This window comes from Rhinoderma darwinii, unplaced genomic scaffold (genome assembly GCF_050947455.1).
Source record: "Rhinoderma darwinii isolate aRhiDar2 unplaced genomic scaffold, aRhiDar2.hap1 Scaffold_448, whole genome shotgun sequence".
NCBI classification, from domain to species: Eukaryota; Metazoa; Chordata; class Amphibia; order Anura; family Rhinodermatidae; genus Rhinoderma; species Rhinoderma darwinii.
The window spans coordinates 49,517-72,522 of record NW_027463921.1 but is presented as its reverse complement, the minus strand read 5'-3'; the positions used below and the strand labels follow the sequence as shown (position 1 = coordinate 72,522).

Below are 23,006 nucleotides of genomic sequence, written 5' to 3'. Positions count from 1 at the left end.
TTCTAGGTAACATAGTAACAAATCCAAATTGCTGCTCTCTTTGTAGGCAAGCAAGGCTTTGTTGCAACTGCAATTCTTACTTCTTCTTGAAATGTAGGGACGACAGTACATTCCATCACATCCATCTAGTGTACACAGGTAGGTCCATTGTGGCGGGCAGGCGAGCGGGCGGGCTGCTTTATTGGCTGTTTGCTGTTCCCCTACTCCACTCCACTATTTGACTGTTGTGCTGCATCAATCAATCAATCAATCAATCAATCAATCAATCAATCAATCAATCAATCAATCAGTGGCTGGCTCAGGTGCAGCTCTTTAACTTACCTAAAAGGGAGGGCGGAGAGAAGACAAGGAAGGTGAATGAGGTGTTCCAATGTGAAATGCCGGAAACACAGAAACACAGACGACACACAACAAGAGGTGGCAATCTATTCATTAATTGCATTTAATCAATGAGCTCATTATCACTCATGCATTGTCCAACAGGTGTTGAAATAATGGGATTAAAAGGGGAGATCCCTTCAGAAAGACAGAAACAATAGCAAAGACAAAAAACACTTTTGGAATCTGCTTTTAGTCAACACATAAGGAAAGGGTGCACCGGTCCTGGAAATACTGCAATACCAGGTCAATGCGTGGAGTGGACAGAGCAAGCTCTATTTCCATCTCCCTGTTCTAAAAATCCATTTAATATATGGTCCCCAGATAGGGGACGTATCAGATATTAAACTGATAAGAACAGATACTACACTTGATCTTAGCCAAAAGGCCGAGAAGCGATAACCCGAACGGGCCGCGCGTTGCCCGAGCCTGCCCGATACTGCTGTTCAGCCCTTGCAGCGATTCAGCCTACTTCTAGGCAATTCCATGGGGCCCTGCAGGCTCACACACTCACAGCTACACGGGAGGTGAATAAAGGCCGGAGAGGAAGCCAGACAGGATTTGCTTCTTTTGCTTGCACCACAATGCAGTGCTGAAAGAGGAGGAATCTACATAAAAACGCCTTCCTGGCAACGCCCAAATGCCCTGCTGCCATGCAGATAAACACTGGCAGCGGCAGCAAGTGCATGCCCACAGCCACCCCTTGTTCCTTCACACCTTGTATCAGCTGTAATCCAGTCCAGTCCAGTGCTGCCTGCTGAGCAGCACTGACCAACACTGCCTGGGCCCAGGCTTTTATCTCTGAGGCCCCATTATGATGTCAGAAAGCTGGCTCTGGAATCCTGAGGGCTCCACTATGACACGTGCAAAGTTCCGTCTGAACTTTATATAAGACGGTGAGGCTCAGTCAGTCACTCAGTGTTGCCTGAGAGGGCAACACTGCAACAGCCGGCCGCCAGGCTGTCTTTTTTTTGCACAGCTAGTTGCCTCCAGGAGGCCACAAGAGGGAGACAAGGGACTGCAAAATGGAAAATAGGCATCCACCAACTTTACAGACAACTTCTCCTTGCTCCTACAACCTCCATCCTTGCACAGTTTGTTATTCTTCTAGGTAACATAGTAACAAATCCAAATTGCTGCTCTCTTTGTAGGCAAGCAAGGCTTTGTTGCAACTGCAATTCTTACTTCTTCTTGAAATGTAGGGACGACAGTACATTCCATCACATCCATCTAGTGTACACAGGTAGGTCCATTGTGGCGGGCAGGCGAGCGGGCGGGCTGCTTTATTGGCTGTTTGCTGTTCCCCTACTCCACTCCACTATTTGACTGTTGTGCTGCATCAATCAATCAATCAATCAATCAATCAATCAATCAATCAATCAATCAGTGGCTGGCTCAGGTGCAGCTCTTTAACTTACCTAAAAGGGAGGGCGGAGAGAAGACAAGGAAGGTGAATGAGGTGTTCCAATGTGAAATGCCGGAAACACAGAAACACAGACGACACACAACAAGAGGTGGCAATCTATTCATTAATTGCATTTAATCAATGAGCTCATTATCACTCATGCATTGTCCAACAGGTGTTGAAATAATGGGATTAAAAGGGGAGATCCCTTCAGAAAGACAGAAACAATAGCAAAGACAAAAAACACTTTTGGAATCTGCTTTTAGTCAACACATAAGGAAAGGGTGCACCGGTCCTGGAAATACTGCAATACCAGGTCAATGCGTGGAGTGGACAGAGCAAGCTCTATTTCCATCTCCCTGTTCTAAAAATCCATTTAATATATGGTCCCCAGATAGGGGACGTATCAGATATTAAACTGATAAGAACAGATACTACACTTGATCTTAGCCAAAAGGCCGAGAAGCGATAACCCGAACGGGCCGCGCGTTGCCCGAGCCTGCCCGATACTGCTGTTCAGCCCTTGCAGCGATTCAGCCTACTTCTAGGCAATTCCATGGGGCCCTGCAGGCTCACACACTCACAGCTACACGGGAGGTGAATAAAGGCCGGAGAGGAAGCCAGACAGGATTTGCTTCTTTTGCTTGCACCACAATGCAGTGCTGAAAGAGGAGGAATCTACATAAAAACGCCTTCCTGGCAACGCCCAAATGCCCTGCTGCCATGCAGATAAACACTGGCAGCGGCAGCAAGTGCATGCCCACAGCCACCCCTTGTTCCTTCACACCTTGTATCAGCTGTAATCCAGTCCAGTCCAGTGCTGCCTGCTGAGCAGCACTGACCAACACTGCCTGGGCCCAGGCTTTTATCTCTGAGGCCCCATTATGATGTCAGAAAGCTGGCTCTGGAATCCTGAGGGCTCCACTATGACACGTGCAAAGTTCCGTCTGAACTTTATATAAGACGGTGAGGCTCAGTCAGTCACTCAGTGTTGCCTGAGAGGGCAACACTGCAACAGCCGGCCGCCAGGCTGTCTTTTTTTTGCACAGCTAGTTGCCTCCAGGAGGCCACAAGAGGGAGACAAGGGACTGCAAAATGGAAAATAGGCATCCACCAACTTTACAGACAACTTCTCCTTGCTCCTACAACCTCCATCCTTGCACAGTTTGTTATTCTTCTAGGTAACATAGTAACAAATCCAAATTGCTGCTCTCTTTGTAGGCAAGCAAGGCTTTGTTGCAACTGCAATTCTTACTTCTTCTTGAAATGTAGGGACGACAGTACATTCCATCACATCCATCTAGTGTACACAGGTAGGTCCATTGTGGCGGGCAGGCGAGCGGGCGGGCTGCTTTATTGGCTGTTTGCTGTTCCCCTACTCCACTCCACTATTTGACTGTTGTGCTGCATCAATCAATCAATCAATCAATCAATCAATCAATCAATCAATCAATCAATCAATCAATCAGTGGCTGGCTCAGGTGCAGCTCTTTAACTTACCTAAAAGGGAGGGCGGAGAGAAGACAAGGAAGGTGAATGAGGTGTTCCAATGTGAAATGCCGGAAACACAGAAACACAGACGACACACAACAAGAGGTGGCAATCTATTCATTAATTGCATTTAATCAATGAGCTCATTATCACTCATGCATTGTCCAACAGGTGTTGAAATAATGGGATTAAAAGGGGAGATCCCTTCAGAAAGACAGAAACAATAGCAAAGACAAAAAACACTTTTGGAATCTGCTTTTAGTCAACACATAAGGAAAGGGTGCACCGGTCCTGGAAATACTGCAATACCAGGTCAATGCGTGGAGTGGACAGAGCAAGCTCTATTTCCATCTCCCTGTTCTAAAAATCCATTTAATATATGGTCCCCAGATAGGGGACGTATCAGATATTAAACTGATAAGAACAGATACTACACTTGATCTTAGCCAAAAGGCCGAGAAGCGATAACCCGAACGGGCCGCGCGTTGCCCGAGCCTGCCCAATACTGCTGTTCAGCCCTTGCAGCGATTCAGCCTACTTCTAGGCAATTCCATGGGGCCCTGCAGGCTCACACACTCACAGCTACACGGGAGGTGAATAAAGGCCGGAGAGGAAGCCAGACAGGATTTGCTTCTTTTGCTTGCACCACAATGCAGTGCTGAAAGAGGAGGAATCTACATAAAAACGCCTTCCTGGCAACGCCCAAATGCCCTGCTGCCATGCAGATAAACACTGGCAGCGGCAGCAAGTGCATGCCCACAGCCACCCCTTGTTCCTTCACACCTTGTATCAGCTGTAATCCAGTCCAGTCCAGTGCTGCCTGCTGAGCAGCACTGACCAACACTGCCTGGGCCCAGGCTTTTATCTCTGAGGCCCCATTATGATGTCAGAAAGCTGGCTCTGGAATCCTGAGGGCTCCACTATGACACGTGCAAAGTTCCGTCTGAACTTTATATAAGACGGTGAGGCTCAGTCAGTCACTCAGTGTTGCCTGAGAGGGCAACACTGCAACAGCCGGCCGCCAGGCTGTCTTTTTTTTGCACAGCTAGTTGCCTCCAGGAGGCCACAAGAGGGAGACAAGGGACTGCAAAATGGAAAATAGGCATCCACCAACTTTACAGACAACTTCTCCTTGCTCCTACAACCTCCATCCTTGAAATTGCTGCTCTCTTTGGCTCTCTTTGTAGGCAAGCAAGGCTTTGTTGCAACTGCAATTCTTACTTCTTCTTGAAATGTAGGGACGACAGTACATTCCATCACATCCATCTAGTGTACACAGGTAGGTCCATTGTGGCGGGCAGGCGAGCGGGCGGGCTGCTTTATTGGCTGTTTGCTGTTCCCCTACTCCACTCCACTATTTGACTGTTGTGCTGCAATCAATCAATCAATCAATCAATCAATCAATCAATCAATCAATCAATCAATCAATCAATCAGTGGCTGGCTCAGGTGCAGCTCTTTAACTTACCTAAAAGGGAGGGCGGAGAGAAGACAAGGAAGGTGAATGAGGTGTTCCAATGTGAAATGCCGGAAACACAGAAACACAGACGACACACAACAAGAGGTGGCAATCTATTCATTAATTGCATTTAATCAATGAGCTCATTATCACTCATGCATTGTCCAACAGGTGTTGAAATAATGGGATTAAAAGGGGAGATCCCTTCAGAAAGACAGAAACAATAGCAAAGACAAAAAACACTTTTGGAATCTGCTTTTAGTCAACACATAAGGAAAGGGTGCACCGGTCCTGGAAATACTGCAATACCAGGTCAATGCGTGGAGTGGACAGAGCAAGCTCTATTTCCATCTCCCTGTTCTAAAAATCCATTTAATATATGGTCCCCAGATAGGGGACGTATCAGATATTAAACTGATAAGAACAGATACTACACTTGATCTTAGCCAAAAGGCCGAGAAGCGATAACCCGAACGGGCCGCGCGTTGCCCGAGCCTGCCCGATACTGCTGTTCAGCCCTTGCAGCGATTCAGCCTACTTCTAGGCAATTCCATGGGGCCCTGCAGGCTCACACACTCACAGCTACACGGGAGGTGAATAAAGGCCGGAGAGGAAGCCAGACAGGATTTGCTTCTTTTGCTTGCACCACAATGCAGTGCTGAAAGAGGAGGAATCTACATAAAAACGCCTTCCTGGCAACGCCCAAATGCCCTGCTGCCATGCAGATAAACACTGGCAGCGGCAGCAAGTGCATGCCCACAGCCACCCCTTGTTCCTTCACACCTTGTATCAGCTGTAATCCAGTCCAGTCCAGTGCTGCCTGCTGAGCAGCACTGACCAACACTGCCTGGGCCCAGGCTTTTATCTCTGAGGCCCCATTATGATGTCAGAAAGCTGGCTCTGGAATCCTGAGGGCTCCACTATGACACGTGCAAAGTTCCGTCTGAACTTTATATAAGACGGTGAGGCTCAGTCAGTCACTCAGTGTTGCCTGAGAGGGCAACACTGCAACAGCCGGCCGCCAGGCTGTCTTTTTTTTGCACAGCTAGTTGCCTCCAGGAGGCCACAAGAGGGAGACAAGGGACTGCAAAATGGAAAATAGGCATCCACCAACTTTACAGACAACTTCTCCTTGCTCCTACAACCTCCATCCTTGCACAGTTTGTTATTCTTCTAGGTAACATAGTAACAAATCCAAATTGCTGCTCTCTTTGTAGGCAAGCAAGGCTTTGTTGCAACTGCAATTCTTACTTCTTCTTGAAATGTAGGGACGACAGTACATTCCATCACATCCATCTAGTGTACACAGGTAGGTCCATTGTGGCGGGCAGGCGAGCGGGCGGGCTGCTTTATTGGCTGTTTGCTGTTCCCCTACTCCACTCCACTATTTGACTGTTGTGCTGCAATCAATCAATCAATCAATCAATCAATCAATCAATCAATCAATCAATCAGTGGCTGGCTCAGGTGCAGCTCTTTAACTTACCTAAAAGGGAGGGCGGAGAGAAGACAAGGAAGGTGAATGAGGTGTTCCAATGTGAAATGCCGGAAACACAGAAACACAGACGACACACAACAAGAGGTGGCAATCTATTCATTAATTGCATTTAATCAATGAGCTCATTATCACTCATGCATTGTCCAACAGGTGTTGAAATAATGGGATTAAAAGGGGAGATCCCTTCAGAAAGACAGAAACAATAGCAAAGACAAAAAACACTTTTGGAATCTGCTTTTAGTCAACACATAAGGAAAGGGTGCACCGGTCCTGGAAATACTGCAATACCAGGTCAATGCGTGGAGTGGACAGAGCAAGCTCTATTTCCATCTCCCTGTTCTAAAAATCCATTTAATATATGGTCCCCAGATAGGGGACGTATCAGATATTAAACTGATAAGAACAGATACTACACTTGATCTTAGCCAAAAGGCCGAGAAGCGATAACCCGAACGGGCCGCGCGTTGCCCGAGCCTGCCCGATACTGCTGTTCAGCCCTTGCAGCGATTCAGCCTACTTCTAGGCAATTCCATGGGGCCCTGCAGGCTCACACACTCACAGCTAGAAGCCAGACAGGATTTGCTTCTTTTGCTTGCACCACAATGCAGTGCTGAAAGAGGAGGAATCTACATAAAAACGCCTTCCTGGCAACGCCCAAATGCCCTGCTGCCATGCAGATAAACACTGGCAGCGGCAGCAAGTGCATGCCCACAGCCACCCCTTGTTCCTTCACACCTTGTATCAGCTGTAATCCAGTCCAGTCCAGTGCTGCCTGCTGAGCAGCACTGACCAACACTGCCTGGGCCCAGGCTTTTATCTCTGAGGCCCCATTATGATGTCAGAAAGCTGGCTCTGGAATCCTGAGGGCTCCACTATGACACGTGCAAAGTTCCGTCTGAACTTTATATAAGACGGTGAGGCTCAGTCAGTCACTCAGTGTTGCCTGAGAGGGCAACACTGCAACAGCCGGCCGCCAGGCTGTCTTTTTTTTGCACAGCTAGTTGCCTCCAGGAGGCCACAAGAGGGAGACAAGGGACTGCAAAATGGAAAATAGGCATCCACCAACTTTACAGACAACTTCTCCTTGCTCCTACAACCTCCATCCTTGCACAGTTTGTTATTCTTCTAGGTAACATAGTAACAAATCCAAATTGCTGCTCTCTTTGTAGGCAAGCAAGGCTTTGTTGCAACTGCAATTCTTACTTCTTCTTGAAATGTAGGGACGACAGTACATTCCATCACATCCATCTAGTGTACACAGGTAGGTCCATTGTGGCGGGCAGGCGAGCGGGCGGGCTGCTTTATTGGCTGTTTGCTGTTCCCCTACTCCACTCCACTATTTGACTGTTGTGCTGCATCAATCAATCAATCAATCAATCAATCAATCAATCAATCAATCAATCAATCAATCAGTGGCTGGCTCAGGTGCAGCTCTTTAACTTACCTAAAAGGGAGGGCGGAGAGAAGACAAGGAAGGTGAATGAGGTGTTCCAATGTGAAATGCCGGAAACACAGAAACACAGACGACACACAACAAGAGGTGGCAATCTATTCATTAATTGCATTTAATCAATGAGCTCATTATCACTCATGCATTGTCCAACAGGTGTTGAAATAATGGGATTAAAAGGGGAGATCCCTTCAGAAAGACAGAAACAATAGCAAAGACAAAAAACACTTTTGGAATCTGCTTTTAGTCAACACATAAGGAAAGGGTGCACCGGTCCTGGAAATACTGCAATACCAGGTCAATGCGTGGAGTGGACAGAGCAAGCTCTATTTCCATCTCCCTGTTCTAAAAATCCATTTAATATATGGTCCCCAGATAGGGGACGTATCAGATATTAAACTGATAAGAACAGATACTACACTTGATCTTAGCTAAAAGGCCGAGAAGCGATAACCCGAACGGGCCGCGCGTTGCCCGAGCCTGCCCGATACTGCTGTTCAGCCCTTGCAGCGATTCAGCCTACTTCTAGGCAATTCCATGGGGCCCTGCAGGCTCACACACTCACAGCTACACGGGAGGTGAATAAAGGCCGGAGAGGAAGCCAGACAGGATTTGCTTCTTTTGCTTGCACCACAATGCAGTGCTGAAAGAGGAGGAATCTACATAAAAACGCCTTCCTGGCAACGCCCAAATGCCCTGCTGCCATGCAGATAAACACTGGCAGCGGCAGCAAGTGCATGCCCACAGCCACCCCTTGTTCCTTCACACCTTGTATCAGCTGTAATCCAGTCCAGTCCAGTGCTGCCTGCTGAGCAGCACTGACCAACACTGCCTGGGCCCAGGCTTTTATCTCTGAGGCCCCATTATGATGTCAGAAAGCTGGCTCTGGAATCCTGAGGGCTCCACTATGACACGTGCAAAGTTCCGTCTGAACTTTATATAAGACGGTGAGGCTCAGTCAGTCACTCAGTGTTGCCTGAGAGGGCAACACTGCAACAGCCGGCCGCCAGGCTGTCTTTTTTTTGCACAGCTAGTTGCCTCCAGGAGGCCACAAGAGGGAGACAAGGGACTGCAAAATGGAAAATAGGCATCCACCAACTTTACAGACAACTTCTCCTTGCTCCTACAACCTCCATCCTTGCACAGTTTGTTATTCTTCTAGGTAACATAGTAACAAATCCAAATTGCTGCTCTCTTTGTAGGCAAGCAAGGCTTTGTTGCAACTGCAATTCTTACTTCTTCTTGAAATGTAGGGACGACAGTACATTCCATCACATCCATCTAGTGTACACAGGTAGGTCCATTGTGGCGGGCAGGCGAGCGGGCGGGCTGCTTTATTGGCTGTTTGCTGTTCCCCTACTCCACTCCACTATTTGACTGTTGTGCTGCATCAATCAATCAATCAATCAATCAATCAATCAATCAATCAATCAATCAATCAATCAATCAGTGGCTGGCTCAGGTGCAGCTCTTTAACTTACCTAAAAGGGAGGGCGGAGAGAAGACAAGGAAGGTGAATGAGGTGTTCCAATGTGAAATGCCGGAAACACAGAAACACAGACGACACACAACAAGAGGTGGCAATCTATTCATTAATTGCATTTAATCAATGAGCTCATTATCACTCATGCATTGTCCAACAGGTGTTGAAATAATGGGATTAAAAGGGGAGATCCCTTCAGAAAGACAGAAACAATAGCAAAGACAAAAAACACTTTTGGAATCTGCTTTTAGTCAACACATAAGGAAAGGGTGCACCGGTCCTGGAAATACTGCAATACCAGGTCAATGCGTGGAGTGGACAGAGCAAGCTCTATTTCCATCTCCCTGTTCTAAAAATCCATTTAATATATGGTCCCCAGATAGGGGACGTATCAGATATTAAACTGATAAGAACAGATACTACACTTGATCTTAGCCAAAAGGCCGAGAAGCGATAACCCGAACGGGCCGCGCGTTGCCCGAGCCTGCCCGATACTGCTGTTCAGCCCTTGCAGCGATTCAGCCTACTTCTAGGCAATTCCATGGGGCCCTGCAGGCTCACACACTCACAGCTACACGGGAGGTGAATAAAGGCCGGAGAGGAAGCCAGACAGGATTTGCTTCTTTTGCTTGCACCACAATGCAGTGCTGAAAGAGGAGGAATCTACATAAAAACGCCTTCCTGGCAACGCCCAAATGCCCTGCTGCCATGCAGATAAACACTGGCAGCGGCAGCAAGTGCATGCCCACAGCCACCCCTTGTTCCTTCACACCTTGTATCAGCTGTAATCCAGTCCAGTCCAGTGCTGCCTGCTGAGCAGCACTGACCAACACTGCCTGGGCCCAGGCTTTTATCTCTGAGGCCCCATTATGATGTCAGAAAGCTGGCTCTGGAATCCTGAGGGCTCCACTATGACACGTGCAAAGTTCCGTCTGAACTTTATATAAGACGGTGAGGCTCAGTCAGTCACTCAGTGTTGCCTGAGAGGGCAACACTGCAACAGCCGGCCGCCAGGCTGTCTTTTTTTTGCACAGCTAGTTGCCTCCAGGAGGCCACAAGAGGGAGACAAGGGACTGCAAAATGGAAAATAGGCATCCACCAACTTTACAGACAACTTCTCCTTGCTCCTACAACCTCCATCCTTGCACAGTTTGTTATTCTTCTAGGTAACATAGTAACAAATCCAAATTGCTGCTCTCTTTGTAGGCAAGCAAGGCTTTGTTGCAACTGCAATTCTTACTTCTTCTTGAAATGTAGGGACGACAGTACATTCCATCACATCCATCTAGTGTACACAGGTAGGTCCATTGTGGCGGGCAGGCGAGCGGGCGGGCTGCTTTATTGGCTGTTTGCTGTTCCCCTACTCCACTCCACTATTTGACTGTTGTGCTGCATCAATCAATCAATCAATCAATCAATCAATCAATCAATCAATCAATCAATCAGTGGCTGGCTCAGGTGCAGCTCTTTAACTTACCTAAAAGGGAGGGCGGAGAGAAGACAAGGAAGGTGAATGAGGTGTTCCAATGTGAAATGCCGGAAACACAGAAACACAGACGACACACAACAAGAGGTGGCAATCTATTCATTAATTGCATTTAATCAATGAGCTCATTATCACTCATGCATTGTCCAACAGGTGTTGAAATAATGGGATTAAAAGGGGAGATCCCTTCAGAAAGACAGAAACAATAGCAAAGACAAAAAACACTTTTGGAATCTGCTTTTAGTCAACACATAAGGAAAGGGTGCACCGGTCCTGGAAATACTGCAATACCAGGTCAATGCGTGGAGTGGACAGAGCAAGCTCTATTTCCATCTCCCTGTTCTAAAAATCCATTTAATATATGGTCCCCAGATAGGGGACGTATCAGATATTAAACTGATAAGAACAGATACTACACTTGATCTTAGCCAAAAGGCCGAGAAGCGATAACCCGAACGGGCCGCGCGTTGCCCGAGCCTGCCCGATACTGCTGTTCAGCCCTTGCAGCGATTCAGCCTACTTCTAGGCAATTCCATGGGGCCCTGCAGGCTCACACACTCACAGCTACACGGGAGGTGAATAAAGGCCGGAGAGGAAGCCAGACAGGATTTGCTTCTTTTGCTTGCACCACAATGCAGTGCTGAAAGAGGAGGAATCTACATAAAAACGCCTTCCTGGCAACGCCCAAATGCCCTGCTGCCATGCAGATAAACACTGGCAGCGGCAGCAAGTGCATGCCCACAGCCACCCCTTGTTCCTTCACACCTTGTATCAGCTGTAATCCAGTCCAGTCCAGTGCTGCCTGCTGAGCAGCACTGACCAACACTGCCTGGGCCCAGGCTTTTATCTCTGAGGCCCCATTATGATGTCAGAAAGCTGGCTCTGGAATCCTGAGGGCTCCACTATGACACGTGCAAAGTTCCGTCTGAACTTTATATAAGACGGTGAGGCTCAGTCAGTCACTCAGTGTTGCCTGAGAGGGCAACACTGCAACAGCCGGCCGCCAGGCTGTCTTTTTTTTGCACAGCTAGTTGCCTCCAGGAGGCCACAAGAGGGAGACAAGGGACTGCAAAATGGAAAACATCCACCAACTTTACAGACAACTTCTCCTTGCTCCTACAACCTCCATCCTTGCACAGTTTGTTATTCTTCTAGGTAACATAGTAACAAATCCAAATTGCTGCTCTCTTTGTAGGCAAGCAAGGCTTTGTTGCAACTGCAATTCTTACTTCTTCTTGAAATGTAGGGACGACAGTACATTCCATCACATCCATCTAGTGTACACAGGTAGGTCCATTGTGGCGGGCAGGCGAGCGGGCGGGCTGCTTTATTGGCTGTTTGCTGTTCCCCTACTCCACTCCACTATTTGACTGTTGTGCTGCATCAATCAATCAATCAATCAATCAATCAATCAATCAATCAATCAATCAATCAGTGGCTGGCTCAGGTGCAGCTCTTTAACTTACCTAAAAGGGAGGGCGGAGAGAAGACAAGGAAGGTGAATGAGGTGTTCCAATGTGAAATGCCGGAAACACAGAAACACAGACGACACACAACAAGAGGTGGCAATCTATTCATTAATTGCATTTAATCAATGAGCTCATTATCACTCATGCATTGTCCAACAGGTGTTGAAATAATGGGATTAAAAGGGGAGATCCCTTCAGAAAGACAGAAACAATAGCAAAGACAAAAAACACTTTTGGAATCTGCTTTTAGTCAACACATAAGGAAAGGGTGCACCGGTCCTGGAAATACTGCAATACCAGGTCAATGCGTGGAGTGGACAGAGCAAGCTCTATTTCCATCTCCCTGTTCTAAAAATCCATTTAATATATGGTCCCCAGATAGGGGACGTATCAGATATTAAACTGATAAGAACAGATACTACACTTGATCTTAGCCAAAAGGCCGAGAAGCGATAACCCGAACGGGCCGCGCGTTGCCCGAGCCTGCCCGATACTGCTGTTCAGCCCTTGCAGCGATTCAGCCTACTTCTAGGCAATTCCATGGGGCCCTGCAGGCTCACACACTCACAGCTACACGGGAGGTGAATAAAGGCCGGAGAGGAAGCCAGACAGGATTTGCTTCTTTTGCTTGCACCACAATGCAGTGCTGAAAGAGGAGGAATCTACATAAAAACGCCTTCCTGGCAACGCCCAAATGCCCTGCTGCCATGCAGATAAACACTGGCAGCGGCAGCAAGTGCATGCCCACAGCCACCCCTTGTTCCTTCACACCTTGTATCAGCTGTAATCCAGTCCAGTCCAGTGCTGCCTGCTGAGCAGCACTGACCAACACTGCCTGGGCCCAGGCTTTTATCTCTGAGGCCCCATTATGATGTCAGAAAGCTGGCTCTGGAATCCTGAGGGCTCCACTATGACACGTGCAAAGTTCCGTCTGAACTTTATATAAGACGGTGAGGCTCAGTCAGTCACTCAGTGTTGCCTGAGAGGGCAACACTGCAACAGCCGGCCGCCAGGCTGTCTTTTTTTTGCACAGCTAGTTGCCTCCAGGAGGCCACAAGAGGGAGACAAGGGACTGCAAAATGGAAAATAGGCATCCACCAACTTTACAGACAACTTCTCCTTGCTCCTACAACCTCCATCCTTGCACAGTTTGTTATTCTTCTAGGTAACATAGTAACAAATCCAAATTGCTGCTCTCTTTGTAGGCAAGCAAGGCTTTGTTGCAACTGCAATTCTTACTTCTTCTTGAAATGTAGGGACGACAGTACATTCCATCACATCCATCTAGTGTACACAGGTAGGTCCATTGTGGCGGGCAGGCGAGCGGGCGGGCTGCTTTATTGGCTGTTTGCTGTTCCCCTACTCCACTCCACTATTTGACTGTTGTGCTGCATCAATCAATCAATCAATCAATCAATCAATCAATCAATCAATCAATCAATCAATCAGTGGCTGGCTCAGGTGCAGCTCTTTAACTTACCTAAAAGGGAAGGCGGAGAGAAGACAAGGAAGGTGAATGAGGTGTTCCAATGTGAAATGCCGGAAACACAGAAACACAGACGACACACAACAAGAGGTGGCAATCTATTCATTAATTGCATTTAATCAATGAGCTCATTATCACTCATGCATTGTCCAACAGGTGTTGAAATAATGGGATTAAAAGGGGAGATCCCTTCAGAAAGACAGAAACAATAGCAAAGACAAAAAACACTTTTGGAATCTGCTTTTAGTCAACACATAAGGAAAGGGTGCACCGGTCCTGGAAATACTGCAATACCAGGTCAATGCGTGGAGTGGACAGAGCAAGCTCTATTTCCATCTCCCTGTTCTAAAAATCCATTTAATATATGGTCCCCAGATAGGGGACGTATCAGATATTAAACTGATAAGAACAGATACTACACTTGATCTTAGCCAAAAGGCCGAGAAGCGATAACCCGAACGGGCCGCGCGTTGCCCGAGCCTGCCCGATACTGCTGTTCAGCCCTTGCAGCGATTCAGCCTACTTCTAGGCAATTCCATGGGGCCCTGCAGGCTCACACACTCACAGCTACACGGGAGGTGAATAAAGGCCGGAGAGGAAGCCAGACAGGATTTGCTTCTTTTGCTTGCACCACAATGCAGTGCTGAAAGAGGAGGAATCTACATAAAAACGCCTTCCTGGCAACGCCCAAATGCCCTGCTGCCATGCAGATAAACACTGGCAGCGGCAGCAAGTGCATGCCCACAGCCACCCCTTGTTCCTTCACACCTTGTATCAGCTGTAATCCAGTCCAGTCCAGTGCTGCCTGCTGAGCAGCACTGACCAACACTGCCTGGGCCCAGGCTTTTATCTCTGAGGCCCCATTATGATGTCAGAAAGCTGGCTCTGGAATCCTGAGGGCTCCACTATGACACGTGCAAAGTTCCGTCTGAACTTTATATAAGACGGTGAGGCTCAGTCAGTCACTCAGTGTTGCCTGAGAGGGCAACACTGCAACAGCCGGCCGCCAGGCTGTCTTTTTTTTGCACAGCTAGTTGCCTCCAGGAGGCCACAAGAGGGAGACAAGGGACTGCAAAATGGAAAATAGGCATCCACCAACTTTACAGACAACTTCTCCTTGCTCCTACAACCTCCATCCTTGCACAGTTTGTTATTCTTCTAGGTAACATAGTAACAAATCCAAATTGCTGCTCTCTTTGTAGGCAAGCAAGGCTTTGTTGCAACTGCAATTCTTACTTCTTCTTGAAATGTAGGGACGACAGTACATTCCATCACATCCATCTAGTGTACACAGGTAGGTCCATTGTGGCGGGCAGGCGAGCGGGCGGGCTGCTTTATTGGCTGTTTGCTGTTCCCCTACTCCACTCCACTATTTGACTGTTGTGCTGCATCAATCAATCAATCAATCAATCAATCAATCAATCAATCAATCAATCAATCAATCAATCAATCAATCAGTGGCTGGCTCAGGTGCAGCTCTTTAACTTACCTAAAAGGGAGGGCGGAGAGAAGACAAGGAAGGTGAATGAGGTGTTCCAATGTGAAATGCCGGAAACACAGAAACACAGACGACACACAACAAGAGGTGGCAATCTATTCATTAATTGCATTTAATCAATGAGCTCATTATCACTCATGCATTGTCCAACAGGTGTTGAAATAATGGGATTAAAAGGGGAGATCCCTTCAGAAAGACAGAAACAATAGCAAAGACAAAAAACACTTTTGGAATCTGCTTTTAGTCAACACATAAGGAAAGGGTGCACCGGTCCTGGAAATACTGCAATACCAGGTCAATGCGTGGAGTGGACAGAGCAAGCTCTATTTCCATCTCCCTGTTCTAAAAATCCATTTAATATATGGTCCCCAGATAGGGGACGTATCAGATATTAAACTGATAAGAACAGATACTACACTTGATCTTAGCCAAAAGGCCGAGAAGCGATAACCCGAACGGGCCGCGCGTTGCCCGAGCCTGCCCGATACTGCTGTTCAGCCCTTGCAGCGATTCAGCCTACTTCTAGGCAATTCCATGGGGCCCTGCAGGCTCACACACTCACAGCTACACGGGAGGTGAATAAAGGCCGGAGAGGAAGCCAGACAGGATTTGCTTCTTTTGCTTGCACCACAATGCAGTGCTGAAAGAGGAGGAATCTACATAAAAACGCCTTCCTGGCAACGCCCAAATGCCCTGCTGCCATGCAGATAAACACTGGCAGCGGCAGCAAGTGCATGCCCACAGCCACCCCTTGTTCCTTCACACCTTGTATCAGCTGTAATCCAGTCCAGTCCAGTGCTGCCTGCTGAGCAGCACTGACCAACACTGCCTGGGCCCAGGCTTTTATCTCTGAGGCCCCATTATGATGTCAGAAAGCTGGCTCTGGAATCCTGAGGGCTCCACTATGACACGTGCAAAGTTCCGTCTGAACTTTATATAAGACGGTGAGGCTCAGTCAGTCACTCAGTGTTGCCTGAGAGGGCAACACTGCAACAGCCGGCCGCCAGGCTGTCTTTTTTTTGCACAGCTAGTTGCCTCCAGGAGGCCACAAGAGGGAGACAAGGGACTGCAAAATGGAAAATAGGCATCCACCAACTTTACAGACAACTTCTCCTTGCTCCTACAACCTCCATCCTTGCACAGTTTGTTATTCTTCTAGGTAACATAGTAACAAATCCAAATTGCTGCTCTCTTTGTAGGCAAGCAAGGCTTTGTTGCAACTGCAATTCTTACTTCTTCTTGAAATGTAGGGACGACAGTACATTCCATCACATCCATCTAGTGTACACAGGTAGGTCCATTGTGGCGGGCAGGCGAGCGGGCGGGCTGCTTTATTGGCTGTTTGCTGTTCCCCTACTCCACTCCACTATTTGACTGTTGTGCTGCATCAATCAATCAATCAATCAATCAATCAATCAATCAATCAATCAATCAGTGGCTGGCTCAGGTGCAGCTCTTTAACTTACCTAAAAGGGAGGGCGGAGAGAAGACAAGGAAGGTGAATGAGGTGTTCCAATGTGAAATGCCGGAAACACAGAAACACAGACGACACACAACAAGAGGTGGCAATCTATTCATTAATTGCATTTAATCAATGAGCTCATTATCACTCATGCATTGTCCAACAGGTGTTGAAATAATGGGATTAAAAGGGGAGATCCCTTCAGAAAGACAGAAACAATAGCAAAGACAAAAAACACTTTTGGAATCTGCTTTTAGTCAACACATAAGGAAAGGGTGCACCGGTCCTGGAAATACTGCAATACCAGGTCAATGCGTGGAGTGGACAGAGCAAGCTCTATTTCCATCTCCCTGTTCTAAAAATCCATTTAATATATGGTCCCCAGATAGGGGACGTATCAGATATTAAACTGATAAGAACAGATACTACACTTGATCTTAGCCAAAAGGCCGAGAAGCGATAACCCGAACGGGCCGCGCGTTGCCCGAGCCTGCCCGATACTGCTGTTCAGCCCTTGCAGCGATTCAGCCTACTTCTAGGCAATTCCATGGGGCCCTGCAGGCTCACACACTCACAGCTACACGGGAGGTGAATAAAGGCCGGAGAGGAAGCCAGACAGGATTTGCTTCTTTTGCTTGCACCACAATGCAGTGCTGAAAGAGGAGGAATCTACATAAAAACGCCTTCCTGGCAACGCCCAAATGCCCTGCTGCCATGCAGATAAACACTGGCAGCGGCAGCAAGTGCATGCCCACAGCCACCCCTTGTTCCTTCACACCTTGTATCAGCTGTAATACAGTCCAGTCCAGTGCTGCCTGCTGAGCAGCACTGACCAACACTGCCTGGGCCCAGGCTTTTATCTCTGAGGCCCCATTATGATGTCAGAAAGCTGGCTCTGGAATCCTGAGGGCTCCACTATGACACGTGCAAAGTTCCGTCTGAACTTTATATAAGACGGTGAGGCTCAGTCAGTCACTCAGTGTTGCCTGAGAGGGCAACACTGCAACAGCCGGCCGCCAGGCTGTCTTTTTTTTGCACAGCTAGTTGCCTCCAGGAGGCCACAAGAGGGAGACAAGGGACTGCAAAATGGAAAATAGGCATCCACCAACTTTACAGACAACTTCTCCTTGCTCCTACAACCTCCATCCTTGCACAGTTTGTTATTCTTCTAGGTAACATAGTAACAAATCCAAATTGCTGCTCTCTTTGTAGGCAAGCAAGGCTTTGTTGCAACTGCAATTCTTACTTCTTCTTGAAATGTAGGGACGACAGTACATTCCATCACATCCATCTAGTGTACACAGGTAGGTCCATTGTGGCGGGCAGGCGAGCGGGCGGGCTGCTTTATTGGCTGTTTGCTGTTCCCCTACTCCACTCCACTATTTGACTGTTGTGCTGCATCAATCAATCAATCAATCAATCAATCAATCAATCAATCAATCAGTGGCTGGCTCAGGTGCAGCTCTTTAACTTACCTAAAAGGGAGGGCGGAGAGAAGACAAGGAAGGTGAATGAGGTGTTCCAATGTGAAATGCCGGAAACACAGAAACACAGACGACACACAACAAGAGGTGGCAATCTATTCATTAATTGCATTTAATCAATGAGCTCATTATCACTCATGCATTGTCCAACAGGTGTTGAAATAATGGGATTAAAAGGGGAGATCCCTTCAGAAAGACAGAAACAATAGCAAAGACAAAAAACACTTTTGGAATCTGCTTTTAGTCAACACATAAGGAAAGGGTGCACCGGTCCTGGAAATACTGCAATACCAGGTCAATGCGTGGAGTGGACAGAGCAAGCTCTATTTCCATCTCCCTGTTCTAAAAATCCATTTAATATATGGTCCCCAGATAGGGGACGTATCAGATATTAAACTGATAAGAACAGATACTACACTTGATCTTAGCCAAAAGGCCGAGAAGCGATAACCCGAACGGGCCGCGCGTTGCCCGAGCCTGCCCGATACTGCATGTTCAGCCCTTGCAGCGATTCAGCCTACTTCTAGGCAATTCCATGGGGCCCTGCAGACTCACACACTCACAGCTAGAAGCCAGACAGGATTTGCTTCTTTTGCTTGCACCACAATGCAGTGCTGAAAGAGGAGGAATCTACATAAAAACGCCTTCCTGGCAACGCCCAAATGCCCTGCTGCCATGCAGATAAACACTGGCAGCGGCAGCAAGTGCATGCCCACAGCCACCCCTTGTTCCTTCACACCTTGTATCAGCTGTAATCCAGTCCAGTCCAGTGCTGCCTGCTGAGCAGCACTGACCAACACTGCCTGGGCCCAGGCTTTTATCTCTGAGGCCCCATTATGATGTCAGAAAGCTGGCTCTGGAATCCTGAGGGCTCCACTATGACACGTGCAAAGTTCCGTCTGAACTTTATATAAGACGGTGAGGCTCAGTCAGTCACTCAGTGTTGCCTGAGAGGGCAACACTGCAACAGCCGGCCGCCAGGCTGTCTTTTTTTTGCACAGCTAGTTGCCTCCAGGAGGCCACAAGAGGGAGACAAGGGACTGCAAAATGGAAAATAGGCATCCACCAACTTTACAGACAACTTCTCCTTGCTCCTACAACCTCCATCCTTGCACAGTTTGTTATTCTTCTAGGTAACATAGTAACAAATCCAAATTGCTGCTCTCTTTGTAGGCAAGCAAGGCTTTGTTGCAACTGCAATTCTTACTTCTTCTTGAAATGTAGGGACGACAGTACATTCCATCACATCCATCTAGTGTACACAGGTAGGTCCATTGTGGCGGGCAGGCGAGCGGGCGGGCTGCTTTATTGGCTGTTTGCTGTTCCCCTACTCCACTCCACTATTTGACTGTTGTGCTGCATCAATCAATCAATCAATCAATCAATCAATCAATCAATCAATCAATCACTCAATCAATCAATCAATCAGTGGCTGGCTCAGGTGCAGCTCTTTAACTTACCTAAAAGGGAGGGCGGAGAGAAGACAAGGAAGGTGAATGAGGTGTTCCAATGTGAAATGCCGGAAACACAGAAACACAGACGACACACAACAAGAGGTGGCAATCTATTCATTAATTGCATTTAATCAATGAGCTCATTATCACTCATGCATTGTCCAACAGGTGTTGAAATAATGGGATTAAAAGGGGAGATCCCTTCAGAAAGACAGAAACAATAGCAAAGACAAAAAACACTTTTGGAATCTGCTTTTAGTCAACACATAAGGAAAGGGTGCACCGGTCCTGGAAATACTGCAATACCAGGTCAATGCGTGGAGTGGACAGAGCAAGCTCTATTTCCATCTCCCTGTTCTAAAAATCCATTTAATATATGGTCCCCAGATAGGGGACGTATCAGATATTAAACTGATAAGAACAGATACTACACTTGATCTTAGCCAAAAGGCCGAGAAGCGATAACCCGAACGGGCCGCGCGTTGCCCGAGCCTGCCCGATACTGCTGTTCAGCCCTTGCAGCGATTCAGCCTACTTCTAGGCAATTCCATGGGGCCCTGCAGGCTCACACACTCACAGCTACACGGGAGGTGAATAAAGGCCGGAGAGGAAGCCAGACAGGATTTGCTTCTTTTGCTTGCACCACAATGCAGTGCTGAAAGAGGAGGAATCTACATAAAAACGCCTTCCTGGCAACGCCCAAATGCCCTGCTGCCATGCAGATAAACACTGGCAGCGGCAGCAAGTGCATGCCCACAGCCACCCCTTGTTCCTTCACACCTTGTATCAGCTGTAATCCAGTCCAGTCCAGTGCTGCCTGCTGAGCAGCACTGACCAACACTGCCTGGGCCCAGGCTTTTATCTCTGAGGCCCCATTATGATGTCAGAAAGCTGGCTCTGGAATCCTGAGGGCTCCACTATGACACGTGCAAAGTTCCGTCTGAACTTTATATAAGACGGTGAGGCTCAGTCAGTCACTCAGTGTTGCCTGAGAGGGCAACACTGCAACAGCCGGCCGCCAGGCTGTCTTTTTTTTGCACAGCTAGTTGCCTCCAGGAGGCCACAAGAGGGAGACAAGGGACTGCAAAATGGAAAATAGGCATCCACCAACTTTACAGACAACTTCTCCTTGCTCCTACAACCTCCATCCTTGCACAGTTTGTTATTCTTCTAGGTAACATAGTAACAAATCCAAATTGCTGCTCTCTTTGTAGGCAAGCAAGGCTTTGTTGCAACTGCAATTCTTACTTCTTCTTGAAATGTAGGGACGACAGTACATTCCATCACATCCATCTAGTGTACACAGGTAGGTCCATTGTGGCGGGCAGGCGAGCGGGCGGGCTGCTTTATTGGCTGTTTGCTGTTCCCCTACTCCACTCCACTATTTGACTGTTGTGCTGCATCAATCAATCAATCAATCAATCAATCAATCAATCAATCAATCAATCAATCAATCAGTGGCTGGCTCAGGTGCAGCTCTTTAACTTACCTAAAAGGGAGGGCGGAGAGAAGACAAGGAAGGTGAATGAGGTGTTCCAATGTGAAATGCCGGAAACACAGAAACACAGACGACACACAACAAGAGGTGGCAATCTATTCATTAATTGCATTTAATCAATGAGCTCATTATCACTCATGCATTGTCCAACAGGTGTTGAAATAATGGGATTAAAAGGGGAGATCCCTTCAGAAAGACAGAAACAATAGCAAAGACAAAAAACACTTTTGGAATCTGCTTTTAGTCAACACATAAGGAAAGGGTGCACCGGTCCTGGAAATACTGCAATACCAGGTCAATGCGTGGAGTGGACAGAGCAAGCTCTATTTCCATCTCCCTGTTCTAAAAATCCATTTAATATATGGTCCCCAGATAGGGGACGTATCAGATATTAAACTGATAAGAACAGATACTACACTTGATCTTAGCCAAAAGGCCGAGAAGCGATAACCCGAACGGGCCGCGCGTTGCCCGAGCCTGCCCGATACTGCTGTTCAGCCCTTGCAGCGATTCAGCCTACTTCTAGGCAATTCCATGGGGCCCTGCAGGCTCACACACTCACAGCTACACGGGAGGTGAATAAAGGCCGGAGAGGAAGCCAGACAGGATTTGCTTCTTTTGCTTGCACCACAATGCAGTGCTGAAAGAGGAGGAATCTACATAAAAACGCCTTCCTGGCAACGCCCAAATGCCCTGCTGCCATGCAGATAAACACTGGCAGCGGCAGCAAGTGCATGCCCACAGCCACCCCTTGTTCCTTCACACCTTGTATCAGCTGTAATCCAGTCCAGTCCAGTGCTGCCTGCTGAGCAGCACTGACCAACACTGCCTGGGCCCAGGCTTTTATCTCTGAGGCCCCATTATGATGTCAGAAAGCTGGCTCTGGAATCCTGAGGGCTCCACTATGACACGTGCAAAGTTCCGTCTGAACTTTATATAAGACGGTGAGGCTCAGTCAGTCACTCAGTGTTGCCTGAGAGGGCAACACTGCAACAGCCGGCCGCCAGGCTGTCTTTTTTTTGCACAGCTAGTTGCCTCCAGGAGGCCACAAGAGGGAGACAAGGGACTGCAAAATGGAAAATAGGCATCCACCAACTTTACAGACAACTTCTCCTTGCTCCTACAACCTCCATCCTTGCACAGTTTGTTATTCTTCTAGGTAACATAGTAACAAATCCAAATTGCTGCTCTCTTTGTAGGCAAGCAAGGCTTTGTTGCAACTGCAATTCTTACTTCTTCTTGAAATGTAGGGACGACAGTACATTCCATCACATCCATCTAGTGTACACAGGTAGGTCCATTGTGGCGGGCAGGCGAGCGGGCGGGCTGCTTTATTGGCTGTTTGCTGTTCCCCTACTCCACTCCACTATTTGACTGTTGTGCTGCATCAATCAATCAATCAATCAATCAATCAATCAATCAATCAATCAATCAATCAATCAATCAGTGGCTGGCTCAGGTGCAGCTCTTTAACTTACCTAAAAGGGAGGGCGGAGAGAAGACAAGGAAGGTGAATGAGGTGTTCCAATGTGAAATGCCGGAAACACAGAAACACAGACGACACACAACAAGAGGTGGCAATCTATTCATTAATTGCATTTAATCAATGAGCTCATTATCACTCATGCATTGTCCAACAGGTGTTGAAATAATGGGATTAAAAGGGGAGATCCCTTCAGAAAGACAGAAACAATAGCAAAGACAAAAAACACTTTTGGAATCTGCTTTTAGTCAACACATAAGGAAAGGGTGCACCGGTCCTGGAAATACTGCAATACCAGGTCAATGCGTGGAGTGGACAGAGCAAGCTCTATTTCCATCTCCCTGTTCTAAAAATCCATTTAATATATGGTCCCCAGATAGGGGACGTATCAGATATTAAACTGATAAGAACAGATACTACACTTGATCTTAGCCAAAAGGCCGAGAAGCGATAACCCGAACGGGCCGCGCGTTGCCCGAGCCTGCCCGATACTGCTGTTCAGCCCTTGCAGCGATTCAGCCTAC

General features: G+C 47.6%; 16 non-coding genes across 16 annotated transcripts; all 16 read right to left on the bottom strand.

The window, feature by feature from the left end:
• Window positions 1-587: 587 nt before the first annotated feature.
• On the bottom strand, window positions 588-778 carry LOC142716350 (U2 spliceosomal RNA). Its single transcript, XR_012871594.1, has one exon. It is a non-coding gene; the product is annotated as a U2 spliceosomal RNA (small nuclear RNA).
• A 1,284-nt stretch (window positions 779-2,062) lies between these two features.
• LOC142716349 (U2 spliceosomal RNA) lies at window positions 2,063-2,253 on the bottom strand. The gene has a single exon (XR_012871593.1). It is a non-coding gene; the product is annotated as a U2 spliceosomal RNA (small nuclear RNA).
• A 1,296-nt stretch (window positions 2,254-3,549) lies between these two features.
• Window positions 3,550-3,740, bottom strand: LOC142716348 (U2 spliceosomal RNA). Its single transcript, XR_012871592.1, has one exon. It is a non-coding gene; the product is annotated as a U2 spliceosomal RNA (small nuclear RNA).
• Window positions 3,741-5,007: 1,267 nt separating this feature from the next.
• On the bottom strand, window positions 5,008-5,198 carry LOC142716347 (U2 spliceosomal RNA). Its single transcript, XR_012871591.1, has one exon. It is a non-coding gene; the product is annotated as a U2 spliceosomal RNA (small nuclear RNA).
• Window positions 5,199-6,483: 1,285 nt separating this feature from the next.
• LOC142716346 (U2 spliceosomal RNA) lies at window positions 6,484-6,674 on the bottom strand. The gene has a single exon (XR_012871590.1). It is a non-coding gene; the product is annotated as a U2 spliceosomal RNA (small nuclear RNA).
• Window positions 6,675-7,939: 1,265 nt separating this feature from the next.
• On the bottom strand, window positions 7,940-8,130 carry LOC142716308 (U2 spliceosomal RNA). The gene has a single exon (XR_012871557.1). It is a non-coding gene; the product is annotated as a U2 spliceosomal RNA (small nuclear RNA).
• Window positions 8,131-9,426: 1,296 nt separating this feature from the next.
• Window positions 9,427-9,617, bottom strand: LOC142716344 (U2 spliceosomal RNA). The gene has a single exon (XR_012871589.1). It is a non-coding gene; the product is annotated as a U2 spliceosomal RNA (small nuclear RNA).
• Window positions 9,618-10,905: 1,288 nt separating this feature from the next.
• Window positions 10,906-11,096, bottom strand: LOC142716343 (U2 spliceosomal RNA). The gene has a single exon (XR_012871588.1). It is a non-coding gene; the product is annotated as a U2 spliceosomal RNA (small nuclear RNA).
• A 1,284-nt stretch (window positions 11,097-12,380) lies between these two features.
• LOC142716342 (U2 spliceosomal RNA) lies at window positions 12,381-12,571 on the bottom strand. The gene has a single exon (XR_012871587.1). It is a non-coding gene; the product is annotated as a U2 spliceosomal RNA (small nuclear RNA).
• A 1,292-nt stretch (window positions 12,572-13,863) lies between these two features.
• Window positions 13,864-14,054, bottom strand: LOC142716341 (U2 spliceosomal RNA). The gene has a single exon (XR_012871586.1). It is a non-coding gene; the product is annotated as a U2 spliceosomal RNA (small nuclear RNA).
• Window positions 14,055-15,358: 1,304 nt separating this feature from the next.
• On the bottom strand, window positions 15,359-15,549 carry LOC142716339 (U2 spliceosomal RNA). The gene has a single exon (XR_012871584.1). It is a non-coding gene; the product is annotated as a U2 spliceosomal RNA (small nuclear RNA).
• Window positions 15,550-16,833: 1,284 nt separating this feature from the next.
• LOC142716338 (U2 spliceosomal RNA) lies at window positions 16,834-17,024 on the bottom strand. Its single transcript, XR_012871583.1, has one exon. It is a non-coding gene; the product is annotated as a U2 spliceosomal RNA (small nuclear RNA).
• A 1,280-nt stretch (window positions 17,025-18,304) lies between these two features.
• LOC142716337 (U2 spliceosomal RNA) lies at window positions 18,305-18,495 on the bottom strand. The gene has a single exon (XR_012871582.1). It is a non-coding gene; the product is annotated as a U2 spliceosomal RNA (small nuclear RNA).
• Window positions 18,496-19,773: 1,278 nt separating this feature from the next.
• On the bottom strand, window positions 19,774-19,964 carry LOC142716336 (U2 spliceosomal RNA). Its single transcript, XR_012871581.1, has one exon. It is a non-coding gene; the product is annotated as a U2 spliceosomal RNA (small nuclear RNA).
• A 1,292-nt stretch (window positions 19,965-21,256) lies between these two features.
• On the bottom strand, window positions 21,257-21,447 carry LOC142716335 (U2 spliceosomal RNA). Its single transcript, XR_012871580.1, has one exon. It is a non-coding gene; the product is annotated as a U2 spliceosomal RNA (small nuclear RNA).
• A 1,296-nt stretch (window positions 21,448-22,743) lies between these two features.
• Window positions 22,744-22,934, bottom strand: LOC142716333 (U2 spliceosomal RNA). Its single transcript, XR_012871579.1, has one exon. It is a non-coding gene; the product is annotated as a U2 spliceosomal RNA (small nuclear RNA).
• Between the last annotated feature and the right edge of the window lie 72 nt (window positions 22,935-23,006).